Here is a 20876-nt window from a genome sequence, read left to right on the forward strand (position 1 = left end):
ATATAAATGAAACAGTTTCTCTTTTAACACAGAGAGCAATATCGATATACATGTTTATTAAATGTAGTCTAATATTCATAACACATTTCGCCAAATTAGAACGAGAACACAAGAAAACTGAATAAAAGGTTTGATGCATATGTTATGCACGGTTTTTCGATGGCCAAGGGATTCTAGCCGTTCATCTGTTCCTCGTATATTTACCTTATATTTAACTCTGAGCTATTGACATTTGGATAAGAAATACACTGGAAAATATCAACATAGATGTTAGTTCATGTGGTTAGAAGAATAATAACGAACAGTCTCCGTGTTTAAAAAAAAATACATAATACCATTTCTTTCCTCCAATTAACCCCGTTAGAAGTTAAGCTTGAACCAATAAGAAATAAAAAGAAGTTTTGTAAAAACTTGTACATGACACCAGTCACGACGCTGAAAGTACAAGTTTTCATACTCATATTTAGTGTTTCTCGATGTATCTAAAATATGCTTTCTGGCTGAAGTACAAATAATGTGAAACAAAATAATAATATAAATTTTGTTTGACTCAGACGTAAATTATCAAACATTTTTCATTCTTACCACTTTTAGTCAGTACCTTTTAATATTCTCTCTCTTTCTGTCTGTCTGTATCTCTCTCTCTCTCTCTCTCTCTCTCTCTCTCTGCTCTGTTCCTTCTGTCTTTCTTCCGTCTTGCTAGCTTGATTTCTTTCTGGCTGCATGTCCCTTGTTTTGCCCTATTTCTAAGGACCCGATGACATTAGTTTATTAATTTGGATGGGAACTGTGTTCATGAGGTGATATTACTGCAATATTTAGATGTATATATCAAATGCATAGTAAAATAGATCTTTATGGACCAAATTTTTTAAGTTAAAAATCTCCCCGTTTAGATGGTAAAAGTCATATATACCTGTTTTGTATGTTTTACAAGTGTGTGTGTGTGTGTGTGTGTGTGTGTGACAGGAGAGTCAGGTAGAAGATGTTTATCTCGTTTCACAATGCCCATTTTCATCACATCTTGAAAACAGATTCACACCAGTGACTTTCTTAGAAAGAAATACCCTTGTTGTATCCACGTTTATGCGGTAAAAATTCACACAGTTTTGCTGTCGGCTTGCACACTTTGCTTCAGAAATACTCACCGAAGATGGCATCAACAAGAGCTAACAGGATTGAAATCATTTATGTAAACATAGACAAATATGTATGAAATAGTTTAATTTTAACAGACAGCGCAATATCGGTATATATGTATGTTAATTTCTAGTCCAACGTTCAGAACACATTTCGCCAAATTAGAACGGATATTATACACGGTTTAAGATATTCTAGTCGTTCATCTATTATTGTATATTTAACTTATATTTAATTCTGAGCCATTTAAATTTGGATAAGAAAGACAGAGGAATAAATCAACATTGATCTTAGTTCATTCGAATGTGGTTGGAAGCAACATAACGAACAGTCTATATGGTAAAAAAAAAACATAACACCATTCTATCCTCCAATTATCCACGTTAAAGTTAAATCCAACAAGACAAGCTTGAGCCAATAGGAAATAAAAATAACATTTGTAAGAACTTGTACAAGACACCAATTAAGATGCTGAAAATAAAATTGTTCATACTCTTATTTAGTGTTTATCGATGTATCTTAAATGTGCATGCTAGCTGAAGCATAAATAATGTGAAACAAAATAATAATATAAATTTCGTTTGACTCAAAGGTCAATTATTGAACACTTCTCATTCTGTCCTGGTTTAGTCAGTACCTTTTTATATTCTCTCTCGATGGATCGATCGATCGATCGATCGATCGATATATCCACATTGTCCTCTCTCTGCCTTTCTTCCTTCTTGTTTGCTTGATTACTTTCTGGCTTTAAGTTCCTTGTTTTGCCCTATATCTAGGGGCCCGATGACTACAGTCATTAGTTTCTTAATAGCGATGGGAACTGTTCATGCGGTGAGATTACTGCAATATTTAGATGTATATATTAAATGCGTAGCAAAATTAATATGCTTCCCTCATTATTTGTTTAAAAAAAGTCCCAAACACCATCTTAGCAAGTACTACACTATGTAAAGTTTTCAGCAACAAATTAAAAACGAAAAAATGTAGCCATAAATCTGATGAAGCTGAACGAATTAATGGCTAGATCTATAGAAACAGCATTCAGTCTATCCATTCATTTTTAGACTGGATTCATATAGTCAAAATGAAAAAGGATGTCACATTCAAACAATTAACAGCACATTAAAAGCCACCAAAGAAAAGCACACATATTATTCGGTTATCTACGTTAATTATCGAATTATCAGTGACATAAGAGAGCGGCATTATTTTTTATGACTTACTCTTTCGATGTAACTTACTTTTGTGACATTTGTAACTGTTTGGACATATCCGACTATCAATGTTTCGACATATCCGACTATCAATGTTTCGACATATCCGACTATCAAGCAAGTCTGATTCAGCAAATCATCACATCAGGTTAACACTTTTATCAAGGAAATAAGCGGAAATAACTTCAAAGAGACGCCATCTGAGGTCAACTTTATTGTCTTTTATTAACAACAGCTGTCATTATTCCGGCCTTGTCCCTATTCCAACTGACCAGCAAATGGGACCGAGACTTGCATACATCTCCCTTTACATGCATGTACATAGGAGTACTTCCAGGGTTGAATACAACACTTGGAATAGGCAGCCATATCTTGGAGACATGCCAACCAGAACAGTGTTCTCAGTAACCATTCTATTTGCAGGTGGAACTCTAACAGATTTCTTTCTTGTTTTCATACCTCATGTGCATCCCAGTGATACATCTTTCCACATCTATGTCCAGCTCAAGTAAAGTTTGCAGGGCGCATCAGGATATTCTTTGAAACGTTACAGATCGTTGGATTGCTGACTATTTATGTGACAGTGTATGCCACACTCCAAAGCTGGAGCCTATAGTGTGTTAGAGGTGAATTTGGGACAAGTCTTGAACATTGAGCCAGTACAGGTAATCTAAGTGCTTGTTTACAAGATAAAAATAAAACTATTTATATGCCTGAATATTCTGATAGATCCTTCATTTCTGCTACGTTGTATGTTTCATGCACTGGCTAGGATTCATGTTTATGTCACACAAGAAAATGCGGATATGTTTTCAAATATACTTTTGGAAATTGCATGCATCTGCTGTATATGCAAATAGTCTGAAATACATTTAAGAAATGTATTGGTCACACCATATCTAGATAAATAGAGGCAATATATGTTAATGTCAGCTAATTCGTTTTTGCTTAATGAAAGAAGCAAAGAAAAGAATAGTCATGGAAAAAATGGGACTTGCTAGATTGATTGACAATCGGCAGTACTATAAAGTGGAAGTGAAAGCTAATATCACATATAAGCATGTCCAGATAGAAATGAAACAGGGAGAACCTGACCGCCGCTCACTATTTTGATGTATGGCATGTTGCCATAGATGTGTCCATAGCACAGTGTTTACTACACCAACTGATAATGGAAGAACCCTATTACGTTTACAGGGAAGAGACAAACAAAGAGCCCTACATCAAATCAGACAGAATAATATGTTTTAATATGTCTAATTCCATGTGTGAAAAAATAAACATGAGTTGATTGCCAGGGAACAAGAATTTTAGGATCTGAGTAACCAAATTTACAGCATTTCAAAAAACGTCAATGGGTGTTTCCAACACTGATTTTAAAAATTTTTATAAGTACTTGAACTTCGTTTAAATTATCAATAACATATCTGGGACAGATAAATATTTTTCTATCGGAAGAGAGCGAGAATACTGGGTTGATTAATGCTGTGTACGTAAATGATGTAGCAGAGTCTGTGATTGAGATATTTGATTCGGAGCAATGTCTCTATTTTACGTTGATAAGAGTTAAGTATATTCAAAATGAAAACATCTCAGGTATTTTTTGTGCAAAAAAACCTACATAATATCTGAGGAAAATGCAGACTAACAAAAAGTAATGTTATGACTCTAAGAAACAGAGAAATCAAGCTAAACCAATTTAGCAAATTTCAACAAATAATGTATTTCTCTATAATACACAGGACATTTGAAATAGAACTTAATGTTGTGAATTAAAATCCAAATAATTCTAACCTTTCTATCATAAATCCAAAAGTATAGAGTGCTTTGAATGAATTCCAGGTTTTTAATGTGCTTAAGGATCAATGGTGTTTAATGAGCTGATATGTCAGCAGTCTTGATGTATCACAATGATATAATCTAGAATATCTTTGAAAGAATTCACAATAATCCAATATAATGATTTAGCCTAAAATGTCAGTAACCTCTTAGCAATTCCAATGAACTAAATAATTCCTCTTAAATTATATCTCATACAACTAACAGTAATCTTGATAGACTGAAGATAAAATAGCAAAGACCAATTTGTTTACTTCAGAACCCTATATAAAGTCTAACACGCAATAAGTTGTCAAGGATGATGATTATTTTCAATGGAAATTTCCATCAAATTCGTAATTATATTCAGGTCTATTCGAATAAGGTTAAGCAACTATCGAGACCAAATACAATTTCCAAGGAGAAAATCTGAATCTGAGTACTGAACTCAAATCTAACTAAACATTTTGTTTACAAATGAATATCATCTAAAAGTAAAATCTACAATACTGGACATGCGTTATCTATATAATGTGTTGCATAACAATGTCAGCAGCGATATACAGTCATGGACAAAAATTAAATACACAGTATAGATATCCATAATATGAACCCATATCTTACTTGCTAATCACAGTGTGCGTTTAAACCCCTTATTTCACGTGATCTTTGTTGATCGGGTAATAGTGTATCTATTAAACCATAACAAGTATGATCACTATGAGTAGACCCAGATAAAGGAAAAGGACCGTCCAGATTGTTAAATATAGTCAGCGACGAAACGTTCCTTTCTCAATCGTTCACTCAAGTAGTCAAGTGTTTAGTTTTTACCGATGTTTTCCATTTATTCTTTATTTCCTTCATGCCTAACTTATTTCTTCAGCATAACGATGAAATAACTTGAATATAAAGTTGTTTTTATTTTAAAATGCGAAATCTTTACTTATTGATTTTCCTGTAGTAATTGCTACTGAGGCTATAGGCTTCATTCAAGAGGAACAAACTTTGGTTCTGCTCCTATTATCACATGCTGACTCAATACCTTCTCTTTTACTCTCAAATGACTCAAACAGAGTTCTCTTCCATAATGTGTTCATTTGTTTCTTTTAACGCTGTAAATTTAGGGAATTGATCTTTGCCTGATGTCTTTTTAGAGTGAAAGTGTTCAATGATTTCATCGGTCAGAATGATAAAATCATAGCCAAAATTGTTTAAATTGTCAATTATAAAATTGACAAATATTGTGAACTGTCTTGCTTTATGGTCTTAATGACGACTCTCCTCCATCTATAGGGTATACTAATTATTATTCAGCACATCATACGGGAGCATAAATATATCCATATAATGCAGTTAATTAATTTATATATTTCTTTGTTCTGTGTTATTCAGCTACAAAATTATCATTTAACACATGTTTCAGTTGAAATACATTATCTCGTCTACAAATTGCAAATATACATTTAATTAAATCAGTTAATATAATTTAGCTGGGATACTAGTGGCAAAAGATACAATGCAAAAATCATAGAGCTATTTCAAAATATTGTTATTTTCATTTTGCATAACACTCTTGTTTGCTTTTAACAACTAATGTTTTCAAATTCACCCGTTTTTACTTATAATGTAATACTTTTTCCGTGTTGTATTCTATTTTGAGTATCTATTTTTCCTTTCTGTCGCCTTTGATTGCATTAAAGCTAGTACTTAATGCATACGTCTGTTAACCACTTGTGTCTTGAGAGAACCTTTATCTACTATAAACCTTCCTTACAAATCATTTAAATGTTTTTGACAACACGGGAGAATTTTGGGTTTAAAAAAGTCGGGTACAAAAAATAAGTTTTTAATCTGCATTTTCTAGATATTCCAGATTATTTGGTATCATTGTAGAGCTACATGTGTCTACCTTTCTATAATACCACCCACTGTAGTGTATCATTCTACTGTTGTTTATTTCGTCAATACTATCATGCACCAGGCTGATTTCAAGACACAACATCCCAATCATTTGCACACGGCTTAGACTGCCTAGTTTATGTTTCGTGCTATTCTTTGAATCTAGCATCTTAAATCGTTTGGATTTCATCAATCCAGTCTAAAACGAATGGACAGTTTGCATGTCAATTTCATATATCTTACCATGAATTAATTCACTTCCATTTCTTTAACTGTTCCATTTCTCTTCTAAGTCTCTTCTTCTGCTGCCTGGGAACTGTGCTGTTGTCGGTGTTTGCTACGATATTGATTGTTCCAGGCCAGTAATGTATATGCTGAAATCATTCATCTTTTCCCATAACTTGATTCTTTTGTTCAAGTTGAGATTAAATGGGTCAGAATTTTCCGATATTTTGGAACCTTTTTTTAAAAAATTTTTCTTCCACAGGAACATATCTCTTTGTTAATCTTCGATTCCAAGGGTTATATATCATCGAAGGTAAAACGAATCTTCTGATGATTGTCTTGTCTATCCAATGACTTGTAAAGTAGTAGATACAGTTCTGAATTTCTATCTAGACACATCAACAGCTTTAAAATTTGTTCTGCTCTGGTGGATCTCTTTCTACAACCATGGAATTTTGAAGGCTTCTCTTGTCATTCTATTAAATAATGATTATTAGTAATCTATGGTCCACTTGTTCCTTTCATCTCTTGATGTCTTTTAAATCGTTCACTCTAAACTTGCAGTAAGTGCAGTAATGAAGTAGTAAATTCAAGGGCATGGTCTTTATGGGGGTGTTTGTTATTGCAGTTGAAATTGAAGTAATCATGTTATAAGGTAAAGGACGAACTGATTTATTTCTTTATTTTACCCTAAGACATACGGAATGTGGTTCTGTTTTAAGGTATATTAAATTGTGGTGACTTTGCTTTGTTTATGATACAGTAGTGAGGAAGGTAGTCAGCTATTATTTGTGCGGCTTTGCTAGGTAGGATGTGGCTGGATTGGGCTATTTTTAAAATATATAAATTGACTCATTTGGGTAATGTCTAGAAGAATTAAGCAAATAGAAAAAATAACCGGCCTGTGTTTTCATTGTATCATTTATGATTCTAATAATTAAGTTGCTCCATGTTTATTTCTAGCACGGTGATCATCGTAGTTACTTTAGATTTACAAAATTTATACCACTCAAACAATTGCTTCCAAATAAGTTTTATAATCTAGATAGCAGAAATAAAATAATCATTTGCACACTAGTTTCCTCCAGAATCAACTGTAATTAAATCCTACGTAAATTTATATGCTAAAGTTATGCCTACAGTGACGAAACTATTTATTTCAGCAACATTATTGTCACTTTGTCGTACGTTTGATAGTAGAACATCTTTGAACATGTAACTTATTTGATTACCTTATATAAAATTTCCATGACAACAGGACCTGTAACGAGAACTCTCCATGAAATAGATGTAGATCAACGTTATATTCCTTAAAACGACACACGAACACGACCGAAGTGGCCTTAGTGTTAACTATTATTTCGACACTCACACCATCAACAAAAAATTAAAAGGCACGTCCCATGCACTTGTGATATTTTTCTCTGAGCGAGGTAGTTTAAACCAACGAGGTTCCCAAGAGTTCACAATTTCTGCATATGCAGATGATAAAATCTGAATAACAGAGCGAAACATACTTTTTTATTTGGCGTGTGCAAAAGAGCACATAGCCAATATAATACATGAGTCATGCACAATGCACTGTTGCATAAATGCCTGAATATATCAATCAATAATGGCTATACAAATGTGCGCATAAATCCTCGGAGATGGACAGACAGACAGAAATAGAACTCTACATCGAGAAAAGATAATCTAAGTTGGAATGCATTATCAGCATATTTACCTAGGTGTTTTAGAGTTCTTAAATCTTCATTTTTGTGTAATTGAAGTAATTGGTACATACCTGGTTTCTGCCAGTAATAAGGATCAAAATAAATTAAAATGAAATATGTATTTTAGTCTCTGGTTACAAAACAATAAAAGGCAAGATATATGGACTGAATTAGGATATTACCAGATCTCCAAGACCGTGAAGTCAATAAAATAGTTCTCACAGTGGAAACCCAGTTATTACAATTCTTTCTTTTAAAATCTGTAAGCATTAATTGTTATATTTTTTAACAATTTAATTATTTGTGTTTAGCACTCTGAACCAATGCTTAATGATACGCACATATATATTTAATTAAAGAGTATGGGGGCCAAACTATCCATTTTCAAGCATATTCTTGGCAGGATGTATAACATCTAGTATCTACATGCATTATGTTCTATGTACCCGTCATATGCTATCTGTTTTCTAAACCACCAAATATCACAGCCATAAGACAATATTGGAGATGCGAATTAATCAAATAAATAAACTATTATATTTACCAGACATTCCAGAATGTTAGTATTATTCAGAGTTAATGTGGCGCACACCTCTGCTCATGCAAAGTCTGACTGTATGCCCTGAAGTCGGAGAGGCATTGATCATTAATCAAAATGCAATAACAAAACCAGTGGCTTCAAGTTAGTGATCATTTCCTGTGATAGTACTGTTGAAGTGTCACATATACAAAAACCACTCACTTCGTATCAATCAAATTAATTGCTACAGCTCTGTAAACTAAATCGACTTAAAAATAATGTAATGATCTCATTTCCTTTACATTTTGAACAGTAACTTTGTATTGGGGACTTTTATTTATCGCTAATCACCTACCGTTGCTTAATTGTCAAACAACCACATAGATACTGTTCGTGTCAGCAATGTATTCCATATCAGAGTGAGCTATATATAAAATTATATTATTCTTGCTGTACAAGCAATAGCTAATTTTATGTAACCAGTGAAATATGTAGAAAGTCTTTTATGCAGTCAGCTATGGGATCCTATGACAAATTTCGGTTGCCCATATAAATTCATCGTTATAGTTCGGGAATTCCATCATGGCATGCACGCTCATGTCATAGACGAGGAATAATCTGAATCATTCCATGTCACCAATGGAGTCAAGCAAGGTTGTGTGTTGGCCCCAATCCTCCTGAGTATGATGTTCTCTGCTATGCTTACTTACGTTTCCCGTGACCATGACACTGGGATTGTATCCGATACCACACTGATGGCAAGATCTTGAATCAATGGAGAGTGCAAGCGAAGACTAAGACATAAAATTACTGTTCGTGGTCAACTATTTGCCGACGACTGTTACCTGAATGCCTGATCTGAGTCTTTGGATAGTTTGTTGTCAGCTTGTAATTATTGCAATTATTATATTGTTTGGTTTGTGCTGTGAATGATGCAGACGTAAACTAATAAGGGAAGGTGGTGGTTTTATGTTACAGTCCTAATCAATGATAAAACCAACACCAGAATTACTAAAGCAAGTGTGGGCCTTTGGAGACTACGAGCAAACGTGTGGGAGAGAATTCTACAAATAAGTTCAAGGTCTACAAAGCCGCTGTGTTACCAATCCTGTTATATGTTTGCAAAAACGCTATGTTAAGAAGCTTAATCATTTTCACATTGGCTGCTGAGGAAACTGATTAGGATAAGATGTCAGAACATGGTTTCAGACACTGAGCTTCTCACAAGGGCAAACATTCCAAGTATTCACATTCTGCTGATGACATCATAGTAAAGACTGGCAGGACCCATTGCCAGTATGTTAGGATGTCAGAAGAGCGACTACTTAAGAAGCATTTCTACGTTGAGCTTATAAAGAGGAAGTGATCTCAGGGTTGTCAAAAGAAACGCTTCATAGATGCCGTCAAGACACCCTTGAAGCACTTCATCTCTGACCAATAGCCTTGGGATGATCTCGCACAGGATCCCTCCCCTGGCGCAGTTTCATCCTTATTGGTGCTAAGGACTTTGAACAGATGACAATCGAAGAGGCATGAAAGAAGCTCGAGCAAGGTAAATCTCAGAACTGCAGCACGTCCTGCATTGAACAATCTATCCCAACCTGCACATGCTTCCAAGTATGACACAGTCTGTAAATAGCACACATTGACCTGATCTCACGTATTCACAGACTTCTAACCAGTTACTGATATCTTAGTCATCTTCGAACTCAGAGGATGCACAAGTTCACTTATAAAAAAGGAAATGTATAACTTACCACTGCACATGAAAATTGCAAAAAGCATAAGTGACTCGTTATTGCTAATTTATAAGTAATAATTGGCCTCGCAACCATTTGTAAAAGCAACCAGAATTCAAAGCAATAAGGTTAATTGTTTTCTTTCACTATATTCAGCACAACGTACTCTTGGGATAATACGGGAATTTTCCATTCAGTAATACACTTTGATACAAATTAATTTTGATCAAGGTTTGTCTTGCATAAAGGTGCTTGAAGTCTAGTTCTATCACACAATCGTAACTTAATACATGTTGTTCAAACTGTGGATGGCATCAAATCGTCACTATATCGTGCAGTTAAAAAATGTGTTCATTCTTTATTTGTAGCTTCTCCTTGGAATCTTTTCTTTTTTGTTCCTCCTTAAATTTCAGAATAAGCCATAGATTTTGATGTCTAACAAATCAACATTCCTGCAATAAAAAGAAAGGCTTTTAAGGGAAGGTATGCAATCCATAAGCCCTCAGCAAGACAAGAAGTGAACACTTAAGATATTGTCAAAGATTTCCTTAAACGGACAAAGTAACATAATATTATTGTGACGTTCTAGAATCCGTGTTAATTTAGATCATTAAATTAATACTGGATTATGCTGGATGGTAATTGATATCCATGACAATGCAATGAACACTGAAAATAACTGGATGAACCAGGCAAGTCAAAATGTGTCACAAATTTTAATAGCATACACTTCCCATATGGTTTGGGTTATAATAGGTACGTATAGGCTGTAGGTGATGACAACGTTGTCCTATTTTACCTATTACTGTAAATGTATTATTTACCAACTGAAAATATCATAAAGACAATTTAATGCAGAAATGGAATCCAACCTTAATCAAATCACATAAAGCATACCACTACAGTTGCATTACACGTAGCCATTAAGTAACCAATGCATCTATTAATGGCTTTAGAGTGGCGTATATATCGAGCTGTGTGTGCGTGTGAGTGTGAAACAGAAGGCAAATATTATGTTTCACAATGCCCATTTTATTCAGATCGTGAAAACAGATTCTCCACAGGGATTTTCTCAAACGAATTCAGGCGTTATATCTCAACTTGCACCGTATGGCATTTCAGCATCCCAGAGAAGAGCTTCAGTGGAAATATCATTCACTAATTAGTACTTTTCACACCATATTTCTTTCACCCGTATGAGATATATAATTGATATTTTTCCAATGTCGTCTTGAAAACTGTTTCTACTATGGATTCTTCACATTTTCGCTTTTTCATTTCACTGTTACATTTGTGATTGTTGAACCATTGTTATGTAGGTGTCTGTTTATGCTCCACATTTCCAAATATCCCTTTTCATGGACATTGCAATAGATAGCATCTGCAGCAGAAGGTATATAATCGAAATATTAGCAGCCGGTATCTTTGTCATTCATAACTTATTTTCACTTCTAGTGAATGGATAGCAAAATGACCATTATTATTCTTTGGTTTTAAATGATTGCAATACCTCAATCACAATGCATGTCAAAAATGATGTATACGAGATAAAACTATAAAAGTGTTCACCAGCAGCAGAAGGAGCTTTTCACTATTCACGTTTCGTTTTGATTATATTATTAGCCCAAAGTTGATGATACTACGTGTCCAAATAAGGCAGAAAAGAATGAGGCGACAGGATGTATTTCAAAACCTAGTTAATTTTTTTTTTCTCCATTACTTATCTTATAACACTAAAAAGCTGCCGCTTGTGAAATTCACAGTCTCTCTCCAAGTTCCATATTTCACTCCAAATCTAATGTATTTAAATACGAGTAATTTAGTACGGAACTTAATATTATATAGCAAACAAAATGTCATCCAAAGTATTTTGGGAAGACCAAGAGATAGTACAGATAGCTCTGTAGGTTTCGTTTCTACGAAAATATGAAATTATTAGTTCTGGTGGTATATTGAACTAGTTTTTAGCTGCAGTGTTTAGTTATGTTATTTTTGTATACCAGAACTTAATTTCCTATTTGAGTATCACTTTATTCGTAGTGAGGTTAATTTGTACAGCTCACTGTGTTAGTTGGGCTGCAATTCACCTCATTGGAGAAAAAATACTTTCTCGTCTAGAAAAATAATTATATTTTATGCTGACAAAGTCTATTCGGATGAATTTATAGTGGATTGTTTACATCCGTCTTAGCATTTTTACCCAATGAAATCAATGCCTCGAACTGGATAATTATTATTCAAGCAACACCCTTTTTTTGTGTATTCCCACTTATGTATCTAATAAATATGGACAGCCCTCTTAAACATTTCCACATCCAGCTATACGCTAGAAAATCCTTAACTCAGAATGTTTTGTTCAGTGTTCATTACCGTGACAATGGTTCGCTTATTCTTCGCTTTCCTGACGTTCTCTAAATTGCTTACAAGCGGACATCCTCAAATTAATTGTGGAAACGTCACTTCATCTATATGCCAAAATGTCTCTTTTGGAAAACCAATTGACTGCCAGGACATTTACCAAATGGGTTTTACAAAGACTGGAAGCTACATTATTTATCCCAAAGGACATACTAATGGTATCTACGTTCGATGTGACATGCGTACAGCCGGTGGAAGATGGACTGTCATTCAGAGAAGAATCAGTGGAGATGTTGATTTCTTTCGTGAGTGGATTGATTATAAAGAGGGTTTCGGTGATCCAAATGGAAACATGTGGCTCGGAAATGACAATATACATGATCTCACGGCTCAGGCCGATTACCAACTGCATATAAACTTGGCTGTTTCAAATACAAATACCAGCTTTGCCATGTATGATACTTTCTCGGTTGGAGACGAAAGTAGTGGATATCTGCTCTTCGTAAAAGGCTACAGTGGAACAGCAGGCGACTCTTTCTATTATCATTCTGATATGAAATTTAGCACCAAGGATTGGGACAACGACAAAACCAATTCAACAAATTGTGCCAGTAGCTGCAAAGGCGGTTGGTGGTATCATAGTTGCCGTCTTTCAAACTTAAATGGAATCTACGGATCCACCAATTCTGGAGAAGGAATAAATTGGTATGCATATGCCGGATATCATACATCCATGATATATGCAGACATGAAAATAAGGAGAAAAATTTCAAAGTAAGAGTGATACAAAAGTATTAAGATATCACGGGAATAAAATAATATTTGTAGAAATAGGATACTGCAGCTTGAAGTATGTCCATGTACATTCATGTTATTTGCAACTTTCGAAATACACCGCTTTAGTCATATGAATATTCCTTCTTCATAAACGGACGCAGGTATAATTAATTCCTAGAACCATTTAAATTTGCTGTCCCTATTGCATTTGCAAAGGATACAGTTGTAATACATTTGGTTTGTCTGAATGGAGATAGTTTAAAATTAATAAGTATATTGTATTGAAAGTATGATTCTACATTTTTATTTTGTATGTTTCGTTTCAAAATGTTGATGCCAATTGCAATAAACATAACATGCGCTACATATATGATTGCAAATAACATCTTAGTTCCCTCCACTCCCATACCGACCTAACGGATTTATCAAATGTTATATAAATGTTTTGCATCTGAATCAGAATAATATTATATATATATACATATATATATATATATATATATATATATATATATATATATATATATATATATATCCCGATTTCAACATGCATCTTGATTGACATCTCAGTTAACAATATTGTTAGGTATTGTAAAAAGTGGCAATATATTACATTTTAAGGAATGATAAAATATAATATTCATCCGTATGTAGTGCTGCATAATTGTGGTTTTCAAACATAGTTTCGTACAAACAAACATGAGCAGCTTACGTTCTTTTCTTGGGGAATAGTTGCTGTTTTTACACTCCTGAGAGTTTTTAAAGAAAAATTAAGAGGACTTAGGTGACAATTCTTTCCCCTGCCAGTCAAACCTTTGGGTTGATGTCTTTGATTCATTCAGAGTCGGTGACCTTAAAGTGTGACGTCACAGAAAGTTACTATATTAGGTAAAATCAGACCCAAATGACTCTTTGGCATACTCAAGTGCATTGCTAACTAGGAAAATCCACGAAGAATACACAATATACAAAAAATTCCATTTTCATCATTTTTCCGGAAACAAATCCACTGCTTTAAAATTATGAAAGAAGGCAAATAAAATTAAACCGTACACAAAATCTGAAGAGTATAAAATCCAGAAATAATGTTAAGTACTGGAACATTTACAACGATACTAAAATGCAGTCCAGTATACAACATTGATCGTCTTTCTCAGTTGATCAAGAAGTTCAAAGTTATAAGTTTCACACAAGAAAAATATGTTAATATACCTTGCGCAGATTCCGTATTTAAATCTCCGAAATTCCTTAAGTTTCATGGACTTTAATATCACTGGGTTGGCTCTTGCAAACTTTCACACTTGCTATATAAACATTTTGTTGCAATGACACAGTAATCGTATTTGTTGTTGTTTTATCTTTTGTAGCAAACAAGTGTTCTTGCATGGCGATTGACCCAAATCATGTAGAACGCCCCAACTGCTTTCACGGTAGCCATATAAACCTTTGTTGCATTAACACAGTAATCGTATTCGTTGCTGTTTTATTTTCGGTTGAAAAGAAATGTTATTACATAGTAATTTATCCAATATCATGTAGAACAAACCAGTCGTGAATGGATCCGGAATAATTATTGCATTTCAACTGAATTCACGAGATTTTTACTTGTTTTCCTAAATGTGTCGCCAGGCACAGTGATATATGACACATCATCGGCATCTACTGATCACACTGAGAATCGATTTCAGGGTTATTCTCAACTGGCATTAACCTATATTTGATCCTCTTGTTAATCAATGATTGTACTCTGTACCACAATTAGCCCTCTAAGTGGTTAGTATATAAGTTATCAGCCCGAGAACGATATTCTCGATCAAAGTCATTGTTGTAAGAGTGCGAATTTTCACAAAAACATAGTTCGCTTGTCAGGACCTGTCTCGCCTAAAGAGGTTCTAATATTTGCTACCGATAGAACTTCTATCTATTGAAGATACAAGTAAAGAAAAACTAATTTTGAACTTCCATAGGAAACAAAAATATCTAAAACATATTTGCTGCATCGGGGTTTTCAGATTCAAACAAAGCGAACAGACATGTATAAGTATTGATTTCACAAAGAACGATATTTTAAGAGAATATGTTACATTGGCAATTACTCAGGATATTTGGCTTGGATCGGTGTTTCATACATGTATATCCATTCCAACTGGAAGTCACGTTATGATCCTTCATACCCTAAGTTCAATTTGGTATTATTATTTTTTTATTAAGTAGGCGTAAAGTATCACTGGAGACCTGTAATAAAAGTCTATATTATAAACAAAATGCTTTATTACGAAATTTTGTTCTAGATCAGTAATCGATCTGTAGGAGGAGGAATATAGTTCTGAGAACCAAGGCCCTTCTTATAATCTATTCAGTCATGAAAGAACTCAGCATCAATGTTGACGCTTCTTATGAAAGAATATCCGTCCTCCACCAGTAGTATTGATGTCACAGCTAGCGTAGATACCGTTACGATCCCCGTTGGATAAATGATGTAGACGCCTATCCTATCAGTCTTCTGTTTTTCTAAGCAGATATTGTGCAGTGTAGGAATGGCTCTTTTTGGTTCTGCCAGTCTTAGCAATTGCACATGCAAGGACATTAGTTTTGTGAATTTCTGCTCAGAAACAATGCTGCTAACGACCGGTTGGAGAGGACAAAGCCGTTGCCTTGTTTCATTGAGTATGACAACGATACGGAATGACCATTCTAGTCGAAACTTGAATAGAGTTATTAATCCATGGCAATATGTATGTTTTATTCTGTTTGATGTTCATCACAGTTTTCCAGCTATGTTAAGGATAGCGGTAAATTGCCTTACTCCAGTAAGATTAGTTTCCTTTTAAAACGAAAGAAACTCATTAATTAATTATAAACATAAAATAAGAGGGTTCTGACATTCAGTTATCTTTGCACTGTCTAATTAGCTGTAGCTGTAAGGTCGTTAGAGTAGCCATCTACAACGATATTTACCACCTTCTTGTCATATAATGACGTTCGTTCAGACAAGTAACTTCAGTTCATCAGTCTATCAACACCCCTAATTATGCATCAACATACCTTAATAATTCTCTCAAAGACGCATACATTCTTTTATGTGGTTGAGCTTATACCACTTGATGACGTACTGTTGCTATTACTCTTGGAATGGAAGCTTTAAGAGCTTACGGCATGTCAATGACCGCTGAGTACAAGGAAGGGACTGTTATTTTTCTCGATTGAATTATGGCAAGTGTTCAAGAGTCCAATGATTATATAATTTACAAATCTATCTAGCTAGCTATTTACCCAGGTTTGTTTTTGTCTTTGCTTTGAGCGATTTCATTATGTTGGTTGGAAAACACATCGAAAAACACATCGAATGTTCTAAATTGTGATCGTTGTTAATTTCATATCAAGGACACCATCTTTTGCTTGTTTTAGAAAGCTACTCGGATAGCTCGACGCATGTGGTCTGTTAAAATAAAGATCGAGTATAAACGTTATAAAGATCGTCTGCTTAATTGTATTCACATCAAAATTCTTCTTTGTGTACAAAATTAAAGCAGGTATCATTTGAATGGGGGAAGAGTATCATCTCTTTTATACGTATGTAATATGTTTAGCATTTACATGAACAGCAACGAATAACAATATCATGTCTATTAGTCACTGGAACTTGGTAATACATTGCTGGTTAAATAAATAGCGCAGTGCCCATGCGATTAGTTGACAATCAAACTAAGCGAGGAGAGTAGAAACTTTTAAAACCCCTCAAGACAATCTTTTTTTACTCTAAAGGTGCTGAGGTTAATACAAAAAAAATAATTTTGCTCGAAGACTTGGTAGCCGTTAAATTGATTGATACTAAGTTTGTGTTATCTGTATATCTGTCACGTCTACATTACTATTACAGGAACAAATCATTACGAACTTAAGGCTACGTTTTGTACTGTTTGATTTTAAAAATCTTTAATGAATATCCGACTTCGTTTCTTGTTTAAACTTTGATCAACAAATCGTTATAAAGCGTAAATACTATATGGCCCCTGAATTACATATACCTACATAAATATCGTGATACAATACAGTCTCTACATCAAACAGGGGATATACTCAGAAATAGCAAGAACATGGTCGTGTACCACAGTTATTCAGAATTTACCATCAGAGCATGTGAAATTTTGGAAACCTTCTTGGTTGTGATCTCCTTGTTCAGTGACCAGTTCAATTCAGCCCCTTATTCAGTGACCAATATCAGAAGTATAATGGACATACCATTAATTTTTCTTGGATGGGGTGAATGTGTCAAAATAAAAGAAAAGGTCCGTTTGAGCTTAATGAATTGACGTCAGCACTAGCACAATTGGAGACAGTGCTGGTGATTTGTATACCTTCACAAGCACTGGGTAAGTGTCTGAATAAAACAAAATATTTTGTTTGAGGATTATTATAAGCTAGCAATGAATTACACTTAGACATATTTATCTGCATTCTTTTTCTTTTAGATGTTAACTGTTCATAATGAATATACTTCAAAGAGAACACAGACATTGAGCCCCGGCTTAAGATCCGACGAATGGTCTTGATCTACATCGCTCAAAATTGCATAAGTTTATGTAACAATTATCTCGAACATAGAACGTCAGCACGTCTTATTTCCTACTGCAGAAGATGTGTACGCATAGTTCAAAAATGAGACAGTAATAATGTCAACAGTCTGTAAATGTTTATGTGCACGTGTGGATGTGTTAGTGTCATTACTGAGAATAAAGCGTTGGTCTCCACAAGTAGTTTCATAATGAATACGTTCTTGTTGAAAGAAGTTTAAATACGGAAACTAAATCAAGATGAGAATGGCGAATATGACACATTTTGATTTATTTCTCATATCCTGATATTTTGTTAATATTTTGAATAAATATTTACAATGATATCACCCTTTTTAAAACGAAAGAAACTGCATAGGTCACCATTCTTGAAACGAACATAGAGAAGGTAAATTATTACAATGGTAAATGATAGCAAAACACAACTCGGTATTTGTTTTAAACTCTCCTGCGCATTATTCATTTGATTCGTTTGATGTTGAAAATCAATATTTTTGTAAACAAAAATACAAATAGTACGAATTTAATTTCTTATTGACAGCTTTTTATGTAATGACGTCTTTTTTTGTAGTCTGAACGCAACACTGTTTATTTTTAATCGCATTAGGGCATGTTATAGACAGACTTAGTAAAGGTCGAGGAATGTATAGAAGGACGAGGTCTTTTTTAAATTTAAATAGTAAGAACTGGCATAGACCATTTATGGAACTACCCTCTTCAAAGCCAATAAACTACAACAAGAACAACAACGAGAGGACACTGGAACGCTTCCACTAGGACTACGTCAATTTCTTTGCTAATTCAAAGACATGATAGGCACGAACCCACGTTTCATACAAACAGATAAAATGGCGGTCACTTACATTTGATATTGCATAAAGAAAAGGAAATTGCGAATCCACGTTACATATAATGTATCAATATCCCACCACAAGTCACAAGCCACACCCCAAAAACGAAAATACTGGTCTACTTTCTTTACTATTTTGAGTTAAACAAAGAAAACTACCACCAAGGAAGGGAACAGACCACCTAACCATTTTACATATATTTCAGTGCAAAACAAACAAATGTTACCATGTCCAATATCTCACCCCGTGACTACTTTACTTGTTGCTGTATTAATGAACTTCCTGACATTATTACTTCAGCAATTTACTTATGACTAATTAAATGAGAACAAATTGACAATACATTGCTAATATAAGAATTATTGAACAGAATAAGTACTGAGAGACATCAGAATCACAGAGCTGTAGAAACATATTCAAAGGAACAGAAGAAAGATTTTTAGAAGCTTAAGACGTGTTTAACAGAGATTCGGTACTCTATCTACTACTATCTAAGTCATTCAATCGACTTGACATTGAGACAGCTGATTCGCATAATGTTCAATGATACGTATATATACCATGCAATTTGGATAAAAAGAGGAAAATATTATTGGAAAGCGACTAGCAGAAAATAAAATTAAAATATAACAAAAATTAAAAATAACAACAAAAGGAAAAAGGTTTCTCTTTTATTGTTAACTTCAATAAAAGAATCAAAAGATGAAAGAAGATGAATGATTACAAGATATTATTTAATGGCCTGGACAAACAACATCGTAGCAAACACTACACTTTCCAAATTTTTCAGCAGCAAATTAAAAACGAAAACACATAGCCATAAACCTAATGAAGCTGAACGAATTAATGGCTAGATCTATAGAAACAACTTTCAGTCTATCCATTCATTTTTAGACTGGATTCATGTAGTCAAAATGAAAAAGGATGTCACATTCAAACAATTAACAGCACATTAAAAGCCACTAAAGTAAAGCACACATATGATTTGGTTATCTACGTTAATTATCGAATTATCAGTGATATAAGAGAGCGGCACTATTTGTTATGACCTAATCTTTCGATGTAACTTACTTTTGTGACATTTGTTACTGTTTCGACATATCCGACCATCAAGCAAGTCTCATTCAGCAAACCATCACATCAGGTTAACACTTTTGTCAAGGAAATAAGCGGAAATATGGAGTCAACTTTATTGTCTTTTATTAGCAGCTGTTGTCAATATTCCGGCTTTATCCCTATTGCCACTGACCAGCATATGGGACCGAGACTCGCATACATCTCCCTTTAAATGCATGTACATATGAGTACTTCCTATGGGCCGAATACAACACTTGGAATAGGCAGCCATACCTTTTAGACATGCCAACCAGAACAGTCTTCTCAGTAACCATTGTATTTGCAAGTGGAACTCTAACAGATTTCTTTCTGTTTTCATACCTCATGTGCATCCCAGTGATACATCTTTCCACATCTATGTCCCGCTTAAGTAAAGTTTGCAGGGCGCATCAGGATAATCTTTGAAACGTTACAGAGCGTTGGATTTCTGACTATTTATGTGACAGTCTATGCCACAGTCCAAAGCTGGAGCCTATAGTGTGTTAGAGGTGAATTTGGGTCAAGCCTTGAACATTGAGCCAGTACAGGTAATCTAAGTGCTTGTTTACAAGATAAAAATAAAACTATTTATATGCCTGAATATTCTGATAGATTCTTCATTTCTGCGACGTTGTTTATTTCATGCACTGGCTAGGATTCATGTTTGTGTGACACAAGAAAATGAGGATATGTTTTCAAATTTACTTCTGGAAATTGCATACATTTGCTGCATATGCAAATTTTTGAAATACATTTAAGAAATGTATTGGTCAAACCATATCTAGATAAACAAAGGTAATATATGTTAATGTTGCTCATCTAATTCGTTTTTACCTAATCAAAGAAGCAAAGAAAAGAATACACATGGAGCAAATGGGACTTGCTAGATTGATTGACAATCTTCCGAACTATGTAGTGGATGTGGAAGCTAATATCACATATAAGCATGTC

The sequence above is a fragment of the Sinohyriopsis cumingii genome, chromosome 8 (assembly GCF_028554795.1).
Source record: "Sinohyriopsis cumingii isolate HCF-2022 chromosome 8, ASM2855479v2, whole genome shotgun sequence".
NCBI classification, from domain to species: Eukaryota; Metazoa; Mollusca; class Bivalvia; order Unionida; family Unionidae; genus Sinohyriopsis; species Sinohyriopsis cumingii.